This window comes from Triticum aestivum, chromosome 7A (assembly GCF_018294505.1).
Source record: "Triticum aestivum cultivar Chinese Spring chromosome 7A, IWGSC CS RefSeq v2.1, whole genome shotgun sequence".
NCBI classification, from domain to species: domain Eukaryota; kingdom Viridiplantae; phylum Streptophyta; class Magnoliopsida; order Poales; family Poaceae; genus Triticum; species Triticum aestivum.
This window is the reverse complement of record NC_057812.1, coordinates 40,652,213-40,665,763: the sequence shown is the minus strand read 5'-3', so window position 1 is coordinate 40,665,763 and position 13,551 is coordinate 40,652,213.

Sequence of the window (13,551 nt, the reverse complement as noted above, 5' to 3'; positions counted from 1 at the left end):
TTGGTGATGGCTCCACTTGAGTGGAGCATTGTCCTTCTCCTTCGGACACAAGGGGTTCCTCAATGGGTAGGATAAAACCAACACCCATTCTTCTTATGGCTTGAGGAGGAATTTCATCACCTACATCACAAGTGCCACTTTGCTCCACTTGGGAGCCGTTATTCTCATCAAACTCCATGTTGCACGTCTCCTCAATAAGTCCCGTGGATTTATTGAGGACACGGTAAGCATGAGAGTTTGTAGCATAACCAACAAATATGCCCTCATAAGCTCTAGCCTGAAATTTAGACAACCGAACACCTTTCTTGAGAATGAAACACTTACACCCGAATACCCGGAAGTACTTGAGGTTGGGCTTGTTACCGGTGAATATCTCATATGGAGTCTTGTTCAAGCCCTTGCGGAGGTAGAGCCGATTGGATGCATGACACGCGGTGTTGATGGCTTCGGCCCAAAAGTTGTACGGAGACTTGAACTCCGCCATCATGGTCCTTGCCGCATCCATCAACGTCTAGTTCTTCCTCTCCGCAACACCGTTTTGTTGAGGGGTGTAGGGTGCGGAATATTGATGCTTGATTCCCTCATCACTAAGAAACTCATCCAAGGTGTAGTTCTTGAACTCGGTGCCGTTGTCACTTCTTATTGTCAAGATCTTTGCATTGTGTTGACGTTGTGCTTCATTTGCAAAGTCAATGACAGTTTGCTGGGTCTCGCTCTTCCTCTTGAAGAAATACACCCACGTGTACCTTGAGTAGTCATCCACAATCACCAAGCAATACTTCCTACCTTCAAGACTATCGAAGGATGGAGGCCCAAAGAGATCCATGTGAAGGAGCTCCAAAGGCCTCTTTGAATAAATGATAGTCGTGGGAGGGTGAGCCTTCTCTTGTAGCTTTCCTTCGATATAGGCACTGCAAGCACGATCTTTAGCAAAACTAACATTCGTTAGTCCACGGACATGGTCCCCCTTGAGGAGACTTTGCAAAGATCTCATATTGACATGGGCTAAACGGCGATGCCAAAGCCATCCCACATCAACTTTAGCCATTAGGCATGTCGCGGTCTTAGTGGGTTGCTCCAAAAAGTTAATCACATATAGACCATTCTCGACATGCCCAACAAAGGCTACTTTAAGAGTCTTGCTCCACAAGAGGGCCACGGTATCGATATCAAAGAAAATGGCAAAGCCCATGATTGCAAGTTGACGAACCGAAAGTAAATTGTATGCAAGGGACTCAACAAGCATGACCTTCTCGATCGTGAGCTCATGAGAGATGACCACCTTGCCAAGTCCCAATACCTTAGAAGATGAGGCGTCAACCCGCTCGACATTGGTGGGCATAGATGGAACCTTGTGCACATCCACCACCAAGTCCTTGCTTCCGGTCATATGATTTGTAGCTCCGCTATCGAGCAACCATGATCCACCACCGGAAGCAAACACCTACAAGAGATCAATGCTTGGTTTTAGGTACCCATTTTGTAATGGGTCCTTTGATGTTAGTAACAAGGGTCTTTGGAACCCAAATAGACCATTCAATGTACTCATGAAGAGAACCAACAAATTTGGCATAAACATGCCCATCACTAGCACGGCATAACACATAAGAAGGATTAAAATCGCCAGCTTTGTTGGGAGGGGTGACATTGCCCTTCTTGACATTGTTCTTCTTCTTCTCCTCGGAGGCACTCTCTCCCTCCTTCACAAAGGTTTGCATGAGAGGAGGATGTCGTTTGGTCTTGTCATTCTTCTTCTTGTTCTTGGAGTCGGGCACGTACCCAACCCCTTTCTTGGCCACAACCCCCTTTTGGTTGATCAAGAGATCGTTGAGGTTCTTCTTGCCTTGTATGCAAGTTGCAAGACCTCTCTCAAGTTGTCCCTTTAGCTTAGCGTTCTCCTCAACGAGATGCACATGCTCACAACACGGGTTAGTAGCATTTGCATTATCAATTAACATCATACGAGGGAAAGTGGCTTTTTCCTTGGTTAGCTTTACTTGAAGTTGATCATGAGACTCTTTGAGGATAGCATGAGCACCCTTCAAGACCTTGTGAGCCTTGTCAAGTAGATCAAACTCCCCTTTGAGTCTAGCAAGATCAACCTCAAGTTGGGCTTTCTCGGAATTTAGCACATGAGAAACTATGAGGACATGATCATAATCTTTCTTTAACTTAGCATGATCAACGTTGTGTGACTCCTCAAGAGCCAAACGTAGACCACACTCTTCCTCAAGAGCATTGGAAAGATCCGAAATCTCATCGGCATAGTCACGACTATGCCCTTCCATCTTAGTGATGGTGTCTTCGTGAACCTCGATCATGTCATTGGCTTCACCAAGTTGTTCCAAGAGAGCAACAAAGTGCTTCTTGGATTTCCCCTTGAGTTTGCCCATAAAGGCATCAAACTCGTTAACCTCCACATTAGCTCCCTCAAGTTCATTAATGTTATCCGTCGGAGAAGGATGATCAATGATGGTAGTTTTGATGTTGGGGGTTACCTTGTTGGTGGCTTTAGCCATGAGGCACTTGGCGGTGATGCTCTCATTGGGTGAGTCGAAGAGAGACACCCGTGACATCGTTGCAATGGCAACGGAGGCCATGGCAACCGACTCATCATCGTCATCATCCTCATTGTACTCTTCTTGCACAAACAAAGCCTTGGGAGGTGTCTTCTTGGTGAAGTTGTTCTTGTTGGGAAACGACTTGGCCTTGTCCTTTCGGATGAGCTTGCCACCATTGTCTTCCCTCTTCTCATACGGGCATTCAGCAACAAAATGACTCACGTTGCCGCAATTGTAGCAAGTCCTTATACGTTGCTTGCCCCTCGTGCCACTCGAGTTGTTTTTGCTAAAGTCTGGCCTCGAGTTTTTCTTGCTCCAAAATTGCCTTGAAGCAAGTGCCATGTGTTCATGATATGCATACTTCGTATCTTCGGGGTTGCTCTCCTCTTCTTCCTCTTCTTCTTCTTCCACGGTGAGCTTGGCCTTCAATGCAAGGTTAGGCTTCTTTGCTCGTTGAGAACGGAGCACCGCATTGTCGGCGGTCTTGTCCAAAATGTTCATGGCCACAAACTCATCCAACACTTCGCTTGAGTCAAAGTGTGGAAGTCCGGTCTTTGACGAATGACGGAGGACATGGCCTTGTGATAGGGCATCATTGCCTTGAGGAATTTGCGCTTGATCCAATTGTCATCCGTGTCCTTTCTCCCGTGATCTCGTAGTGAGACCGCGAGTTTGGTTACTCTCCGATAAAGCTCACGAGGTTCTTCATCTTCTTTCATTGCAAACTCATCGGCCTCATCTTGTACCACTTCATAGTTGGAGCGTTGAATGCTTGCGCTTCCCCGGTAGAGAGAGACAACACAATGCCATGCATCTTTGGCCAAGGCGAAGGGACGAAGATGAGGTAGGTCTTCGGGTGGAGTTGCACCTTGAATGATGAAGAGAGCATTCTCATTGAATTGATTGTCCGCGGCTTCTCGAGGAGTGAAGTTGCTTGGATCATGTGGATAGAAACCTTCTTCAATGATTCTTCAAAGGTTAGTGTTCACATGATTTAAATGACGTTTAAAGCGGTCAACCCAAGAATCAAAATCCTCATTTTTCACAATCTTAGGGGGAGGACCGGCATGATTCAAATGAGTGGAAGGAACCGGTCCACCATAAACAAGTGGTCGTTCCACATGGGCAAAGATGCCGGTGCCATTCTTACCACTAGAAGAAGGAGCCTTTTCACTACTAGCTTCCCCCTTGTCGGGGATAGCATCCGTCACCTTGTTGGCGGGGTCACCCACTTTCAACGGTGCGGTGGATAGTTTAAGCCGCTCAAGAAATTTAGTAAACATGCTTTCAACTTCGGTCGTCATGGAGGTTTTCAATGTCTTCAAGGCCACATTGAACTCCTCACGAGAGACCGAGGTTCCCCCATCGCCCGTAGACGAGATCGGATTCACACGAGTGTTCCTCCACACCGTCTACGGTATCAACCATACTCTTTGGACGGTAAAGTCCTTAATAAAGAGACGAGGCTCTGATACCAATTGAAAGGATCGATATGGTTGACTAGAGGGGGGGTGAATAGGCAACTAACAATTTTAGCTTTTCTTTAACAATTTAAACTTTGCATCAAAGTAGGTTGTCTAGATATGTAACTAGGTGAGCAACCTATATGATGCAACAAGGAGAGGAACACAAGCAAGCAAGAGATAAGAAACAAATAAGCTTGCTCAAATAAAGACACGAGATAACCAAGAGTGGAGACGGTGGAGACGAGGATGTGTTGCCGAAGTTCCTTCCCTTTGAGAGGAAGTACGTCTCCGTCGGAGCGGTGTGGAGGCACAATGCTCCCCAAGAATCCACTAGGGCCACCGTATTCTCCTCACGCCCTCACACAATGCGAGATGCCATGATTCCACTATTGGTGCCCTTGAAGGCGGCGACCGAACCTTTACAAACAAGGTTGGGGCTCTCTCCACAACTTAATTGGAGGATCCCAACAAAACCACGAAGCTTCACCACAATGGAATATGGCTCCGAGGTGACCTCAACCGTCTAGGGTGCTCAAACACCCAAGAGTAACAAAATCCACATAAGAAAGTATGGGGGAAGCAAAAATCCTTTGGTGGAAGTGTAGATCTAGGTCTCCTCCTTCAATCCCTAGCAAATCAACAAGTTTGAGTGGCTAGAGAGAGAGATCGGGCAAGAGAGCTTGAGGTGCATTAATGGTGGAGTGGGAGAGGTCAAAGGTGAGAGTGGTAGGTGGGAGAAGCTCTCTTAAATACCAACCCTCTAAATCCAGCCGTTGCTGCGCTTTCAGCCCCGCAGCGGTACAACCGGTCCTTTTCCCGGTACAACCGGGACTCACGGTGTAGCTGCAGAACCCTACCAGGCGGTACAACCAGGCCACTAGGCGGTGGTACCGGTTTAAGAGAATGACCGGACCAACCGCCTAGCCACTGCACAACTACCGCCTCGAAACAGAGACGAGACCGGTACTTGAGCGGTGCAAGACCGGAACAACCGCATGGCCTTGAGCTCTTGGGCGGCGAAGTTCTGAGCGGAAGAACCGCTCAGACCACTTGTGGTACCGGTCAACGAGGATCGACCGGATCAACCGGGCCACCACCGCACAACTACTGCCTCGGAACAGAGACGAGACCGGTACTTGAGCGGTGCATGGCCGGAACCACCGTCCTAGCCTTTGTTGAGCAAGGTGGCGGTACCACTGCCCGAGGCAGCGGTACAACCGCTCGGTCAAAGTAGGAGAGCGTCAAGGTCCAGCGGTACAACCGCTCCAGGGAGCGGTACAACCGCTGGGAAGAGCAGAAACACGAAGGAAAGACAGGGGGATCTCTCTCTCACAACTGAGGAAGACAAAGGAGGGGTGAGGAAAGTGTACGTGAACTGATTCCCCCAGAGCTTCCTAATGAGGATTCCCTCTTGATAGTACGGGAACTCTACGACCAAAGAAAATAAAAGCGTAGAGGATACGTCTTCGATATTTTCCTACGAGAGGCAATAGCAATCCGATGTAAGCCTAAGCATCGAGAACCTGAAACATATAGCACACGATTAGACCACAAAGGGTTGTCATCATCATCCAAAACATAAAGTAGGGAAATGCCCTTTCAACAAAGCACCACCAGTGAGATCGAACGGCATTGGCCAGCCGAGACCAAGCCATGGCACTGCACCATCGGCGCAATCGAAGACCTAACACAACCGAGACTGCACAACGCCACGACACCATTTGCGTCGGGGGTGCCTTCGAAAGGTTACGCGAGGCCGAGACGGCATCACGGCACCTGTGTACCGCAAGCAAAGTCGGCATCGCCAAGCAGACAAGCCGATGGCACTGTACCGTCAACGCAATCGAAAGGCTCCACGTATCCGAGACTGCACAACACCGCAACACCACCTGTGCTGCGGGGCACATTCGAAAGGCTGCGCGAGGCCTTGATGACTCCACGACACCTATGTGCACACCGACAAAGTCACTTGACATCGCCAAGCAGAGACACACCGAAGAGCACAGGAGCAGGAACACAAGAAGAACACCGCCAAAGAGGGGCTCCAACCACCATTGACCCCAAACCGGTCGCACTACCACCCAGCCACCTCGAGCCACTGGTCACCCTAGCCAAGGCAAGCTCAAAGACGAAGCCCATGCAGGGAATGTGACATTGAGCGTCACCATCGCCTGATCCGGGAGACCCGGATCCGAAGTTTCCTCCAGAGCAGACAGGAGGGAAGACGAGCATCACACTACGACGCCTTCAACAAGGATACGACACCCACAGGCACAACCGTCGTTGGCTACCACCGAAATCGGAGCCCAACATTACGCTGGTAGTGTGTGCCCCCCCCCCCCCCCCCCCAAAACCTGTAGCTTGCTAGTCCTCCTAGAGCCAAACCCACATAGCAGAGGAAGCACTCGCTGTCAGCCCACGAACAGAAACCGCCGCGCCATGCGAAGCCTCCAGATCGGGGGAGAAACGGGGACGAGCGAGGACCGCCGCCTGCTTCACGCCTAGCTCGCCGCACACCTCGTGCGTAGAACCCCGGTGCGCTCACCCACCCCCATACCGAGATCCAGCTCGCGGGAGAGCAAGACCGTCAGATCCGCCGCCGATGGCAGCGCGCCCAGCTCCGCGCGCGGCAGTCCACAGCCAAGGCAGGTGTCTTCGCCGTAGGAAGACACTGCCCTCATGGCCAAGGGACCGCCCGCTCGCCACACCCTCCGATGGAGGGCCGGATCTGGGAGGCGATGCGCCAACGCGCGCCCCACAGAAGCGGAGCACGGGGGCGCAGCACCAGCCCGCCATGAGCACCGCTGCCCTCCCCATCGCGCCCGGAGCACGAACGGCGCGCGCGGAGGAGCGATGCACCGCCGCCGCCCCACGAGTCCCCTGCTCGTAGACGAGCCGCTCCGGCGCGCCAGAGCCCCGCCGCTGCCGGATCCGCATGGGGCTTTGCCCGACGGAGGCTGTTGGGCGGCGGCGGGGGGAGGGAAGCCGGGGGATGCCCGCTGCGCTTGCGAGATGCGCCGCCGTCCGGAGCCCTGGGGAGGACGACGCGGGGGCTTTTTTCCAATCTACCAAGAGGCATTGATGAACCGCAGCAGCCACCAGCTCCGTTGAACTGGATCTAAATCGATTTGAACGATCGGTCGAAGGCAAAGTCCATCCTGGACTTGCTTCCAGAACGTCTTCAGTGCCTGAACTGGGGATAAAACCAAACCACCTCCGAAGAGGTGACCAGATCTTTTTTCCTCTTCCAAAAGCCCTTGATAGCACATGTCGCCATCCTTCACGAGCAGCTCGCTGCGGCTGCCGCCGCGCCATGCGGAAGCGCTGGACCACCACTGCTCCAAAAGGACAAAGTCCACAAGCCCCTCGTCAGTGCTAATGAAGCCTCTGACGAGAAAGAGCGAAGGAGCCAGACTTGACTCATCGCCTAAACACACGGCAGCAAATGGATCTATCTTACTCTGTTGTCGGAACAATCTTGACTGGTTCCAAGTCCCCCACTCGTAAACAAGCAAATTCATCATACTCTCTCATTTCTCTTTTGCTTCCTGCTATGCCACAGTCAGAGTCGCTGTCCGCCCACTCGCTTGCCTCCCCTCCCCTAGCTCCAAGCACCTGTGTATATATATCTGAATCAACAGATGTTGTAAGGAAGAACATCCAAACCAGCTCGGAGAGGCAAGATAGATCAAACACAGCAAGAACTGAAAAAGGAACCGCTCTCTTCACAAGGCAGACTAGGCTTGCGTGAAATTCAGTTGAGGCTGGCAGCTCGCCCGATCGATCATGGGCAAACTCCTGGTTTTCTCGATCCTCAGCTCGTCACTGGCAGAGATCGCTGGTGCAGGGTACGCCACACTCCTGTCATGGAGGTGTTGGGGCTGGAAGGACGCGACTGAAAAGGGGTGAGGCTACACATCAGTCGACTGACTTTTTCGATTGGGCTAGTCGATCATTTTCAAACATCCGATCGACATGCAACGACGCCCGCCCTCTCTTCTACCTTCATCTCTTCTCCTTCTACAGACCGCCGCCCGGGCCATCGGCAGAACCGCCTGCGACCACCACCCGCGGCCAGCGGCGCTCCCGCATAGCCTCGTCGCCCCGCCCTCCGCGGAACCGCACCCACTGCCGGTCTATCTGCCGCCCCCAACCATCTCTCTAGGCCTGCCTGCGTTTAGGTTTTTTCTCCGGCGAAGTGCACCACCGCCCCCCACCACCACCGCCCATCACCGCCCCCACCCTGAACCCTAAGATAGATACTGGAGTAGCCCTCCGTCAGCCCCTTCCTTCTCCTTCTTTACCTCCAGCTCACTCCGGCCAACTCTCGAAAACCGACTGACCCTATTTCAAAATCATCGATTGACATTTAGCTAAACTGATTGAGAAGAAGACACAGGAAGACGAAAAGGTTGAGCGCAGCCGGCAGCCAGAGAGGAAGAGAGAGACAAGGCTGACCCAATTCGCGCCCGAGTTTGACGGCCTGAACTGCTTCGAGTCTGTAATTTCCTTCTAACTGCCCGAGCAGCTCGCCGGGCTGGGGTGTGTTTTCTTTTCACTTTCTCTATGTACTTTTTGGTTGCTTACCGAAGAAAAAGTGACTCACAATTTGCATGGATGAACTGTTACTTACACGCATGTTTGGTTACGTTGTATAATTCCAACCATAATTCTTTCACCAAGTAAACTTATTTACAAAAAACTCAATTTAGCTAAGTTGAAAGCCAAATGTGTATGTAATGTGAAAACACATTGGAGATGTAATACATAGCCGAACTAAATTCACAACCAGCGAATGTACTGCATGTGACCATTGCATCATATATCATTCCTCTGTGATATGGTACTTGACTAGTACTGCTCAGCGGGCACTATAAATGCCATCCCTTCTTCTAACCCCCGCTTCCATGTTATAAAGGCCACTACCAACGCTATTACAGGGAACACACTCACCCTGCCTCCATCTATGTGCTTCGAAAGTGTGCATGCACCAATGTGAGTGTCTTATGCATATATCGTGGGAATGGAAGACATTAGGAAAATAGTTCCAGCTGCAGATCCTGATCCTTCAGTGGCTTCTCCTTGTCCGTTGCATGCTTGGAGTCTCGGTCCGGCTAGCCTACACAATGGACAAAATTGCTGATGACCAATCACTCGGACCAGCACACAGGAATGGTCTGCTTGTACACGTTGTTCATGACCAACTTCACCATAACGAATTTCTTCCTTATCCATGCAGACAACAAAAGCTTATCCAAAGAATCACTGTCAAATAGGCAGCTTGTTCCCATATGAACACCACAGACACAAGTCTGTACAATTTACTCTGTATTTTGTACAACCTGTGGCTTCAGTTAGAAGCACGGGTCAACAACGAATGGCCTCACCGATCATCGGACGAACAAACGAAGAAAGAATTAATAATGAAACGCGCAACGAGTAATGGCACACGATGGTCTCGAAGCAGTGAATCTCATCGAACTCAGGCGCGAACGGCGGCCGCGGGCATGGCGACTGCGGTTACGATTTGCCCAGCTGCTGCTCTGCCTCAGTCGGAAGACCGCCCTGCTTGCCCTGCTACAGCGTGTTCGTCCTGCGGCAGCTTCCACCCCCGCCAGGAGAGACGAGCCATACTAGAGTGGGGACGGGTATGGTTCCTCCAGCAGCTCCGGAGGCTGATGCTTTCCTGCTCGCACGCGTCCTGACTTTTCTTCAATCAATCAATTGGTATGGCATGCTTGCTCGGGTTCGCGAAGGGGGAGAGGGGATGGGACCCGGCTTATATACGGTGGAGCAGGGAGGAAGCTTGCATCGGAGTAAATTGCAAAAAATCATCACATTTATGGACCCTAAATCAGAAAATCATCATGTTTCTGTTTTTTTCAAAAACACACCACAATTCTAGTGACGAAGGGGCGGCGAGCTGCTACGTTTCCTTGGGGTAGAGAAGGTAAGCCACGCGCGCCCTAACCCTCTCCATTTTTTCGCACTCGAGCTCGTGAACGGGGCATGAGGATTTTACAGACGCGTCGACGTCATCTACGTCAACGAGCGAGGGAGCCCATAGTGCGGGGGGGGGGGGGGGGGGGAGGGGTGGGTGGGTGGAGGAATCAGGGTGTCGCTCGCGTGCCATCCCCCACCATCCACACCTTTTTTCATCTCGATTTTTGTTGTCAATGATACGTCTCCAACGGTATCTATAATTTTTGATTCCTCCATGCTATATTATCTACTGTTTTGGACATTATTAGGCTTTATTTTCCACTTTTATATTATTTTTGAGATTAACCTATTAACCGGAGGCCCAACCCAGCATTGCTGTTTTTTTGCCTATTTTAGGGTTTTGAAGAAAAGGAATATCAAACGGAGTCCAAACAAAATGATACCTTCGGGAACGTGATTTTCTCGCAAAACATGATCCAGGAGACTTGGACCCTACGTCAAGAAAGAAAGGAGGAGGCCACGAGGTAGGGACGCGCCTACCCCCCCCCCCACCCCAGGCGCGCCCTCCACCCTCGTGGGGCCCCTGTTGCTCCACCGACGTACTCCTTCCTCCTATATATACCTACGTACCCCCCAAACGATCAGATACGGAGCCAAAATCCTAATTCCACCGCCGCAACTTTCTGTATCCATGAGATCCCATCTTGGGGCCTGTTCCGGAGCTCCGTCGGAGGGGGTATCCATCACGGAGGGCTTCTACATCAACACAATAGCCTCTCCGATGAAGTGTGAGTAGTTTACCTTGGACCTTCGGGTCCATAGTTATTAGCTAGATGGTTTCTTCTCTCTTTTTGGATCTCAATACAATGTTCTTCCCCTCTCTTGTGGAGATCTATTCGATATAATCTTCTTTTTGACCGATGAATTGTGGGTTTATAATCAAGTTTATCTATGAACAATATTTGAATCTTCTCTGAATTCTTTTATGTATGATTGGTTATCTTTGCAAGTATCTTCGAATTATCAGTTTGGTTTGGCCTACTAGATTGATCTTTCTTGCAATGGGAGAAGTGCTTAGCTTTGAGTTCAATCTTGCGGTGTCCTTTCCCAGTGACAGTAGGGGCAGCAAGGCACGTATTGTATTGTTGCCATTGAGGATAACAAGATGGGGTTTTTATCATATTGCTTGAATTTATCCCTCTACATCATGTCATCTTGCTTAAGGCGTTACTCTGTTTTCATTAACTTAATACTCTAGATGCATGATGGATAGCGGTCGATGAGTGGAGTAATAGTACTAGATGCAGGCAGGAGTCGATCTACTTGTCTCGGACGTGAAGCGTATATACATGATCATACCTAGATATTCTCATAACTATGCTCAATTCTGTCAATTACTCAACAGTAATTCGTTCACCCACCGTAAAATACTTATGCTCTTGAGAGAAGCCACTAGTGAAACCTATGGCCCCCGGGTCTATCTTCATCATATTAATCTTCCAATACTTAGTTATTTCCTTTGCTTTTTACTTTTCTTTTATTTTACTTTGCATCTTTATCATAAAAATACCAAAAATATTAGCTTATCATATCTATCAGATCACACTTTCGTAAGTGACCATGAAGGGATTGACAACCCTTTATCGCGTTGGTTGCGAGGAGTTATTTGTTTTGTGCAGGTACTAGGGACTTCGCGCGCAGCCTCCTATTGGATTGATACCTTGGTTCTCAAAAACTGAGGAAAATAATTACGCTACTTTGTTGTATCATCGTCTCCTCTTCGGGGAAATCCAACGCAGTGCTCAAGAGGTAGCAGGCAACGCACCATTTTTTTTGTTAACAACACACCATGGAACAGAGGGGAACCCATGTCGATTTTTAGTCTAGCGCATGAAATTCAGGGGGAGTCGGTTTTAGTGGGTTTTAACAACATCTTATTTACCATCCAGAGGGCTGGGGTGGTGGTGTGCAGGGTTGTATGCTTATTTATCATCAGGCCTACTCATGGCACTTATAGAGTATTAGCTTCTCCAGCAGCAAGCAAGTTTTTACAATACTTGACAACCAGGGAGGATAGACGTTTTTCACAGCACTGGAGGGCAAGTTTTTGATTTACACCACTGGAATGTAGGCATTTTTGTTCAGTTGTCAGGCACTTATGCACGATAGGTTTCTCCAGTAAGTAGGCATTCTACAATGCCTGTCCACCATGAGTAGGCAATATTTTGTAGCACTGGAGTTCAATTGTAGGTATTGGCATGTAGCAGCAATCGGAAAATTCTTGATGCAGTACTCCCCTTGGAAAGCTTATTGCAGTATGTTCCAATACCACAGGATGCTACCCTGTAAATACTCGCTTTTAGCTCTACAAGTGTTGAAGGTGCCCGTTTTCAAGATGTAGAGGCCAGATCCAGGTACTGGAGAACCATACAGCGCATGCGGTTTGAGTGTAAATGTTGGCAGCAAAGAACTTGAGCAGCCTGCTGTATTCGGCGATGGAGAGATCGCCTTGGATGAGGTTTCAGAACTTGGCGCCGAGGATGACGGCGCGCCCCGGCTGGTTGTCCATGAAGGAGGTGGAGCTCCAGATGTTGTAGGCGGTGCATGCCGGAGTGGCGACGACGTCGAGGAGCTCTTCGTCAACCATGCCGTATATCCACAGCACCATGGTCAGGTCGTCGTTGCGCCATGTGGCACTCTGGCCAAGCGGCTCGGCGACGACGTCGAGATGATGCTGGACCTCATACTTGCAGAAGATGGCGTAGAAGAGCTGGCGCCAACGGGAATAGTTACCCGACTCGAGTTGGAGTTTGGCAGAGAAGAAGTGGGCGATGGAGGGCGGGAGGCCGGCCGGCCGTGGAAGAGCGGCCAGCGTCGGAGCCGCGAAGTCCACCGAGCGCGTGGTGAGGGACCAGGGCGCGGCCTAGCCCACCCGACGCGGGGACAGGAGTGCCTGCTGGCCGTACGGAGGACACCCGCGGTTGGCGGTGTAGCGAGGCGGACCATGCGTGGTGCCGAGGTAGAAGAGGAGCCAACGGGCGCAGCCGCAGGGGTGGGCGCCTCAGGGACGTTGGCCTTGCCCCAATCGACGAGGGCCGCGCGGCATGGCGCGGGGCTCGCGGCGGGCGCAGCTGGGAGTGCGTTGGCCGCGGTCGATGCCGGAGCGGCGGCGGAGATCGAGGCGAAGTGGTTGGACGCCGGCGTGTCGAAGTCCGCCGAGCGGGTGCGGCGGAGAAGAGGGTTCATAGCAGAAGCGAAGGAGGGTCGAGAATCGAAGAGGCTCTGCATCTGATACCAAGCTAGATTATGCAAACTGACACCCTGCTGTATTCATCTGAGAAGTGATACATGAGCAGGGAGATCGTGAGCGAAGGCTGCATCAGTTAGCCAGTGGGCGGCGTGGGTGTTTTCCAACAACTCACCCTCTGATTGCTGAAGCAACAGCGGTATGGGAAGGAGTAATTGTTGCAAATCTTCACCGCTTGAAGAAGATAGTGATGGAAACTGATTGCCGGGAGGTAATTAACCTCTGAAACACTCGCCATGATTTGCGCTCAGTCATTGCACCCATTTTTTTCGAA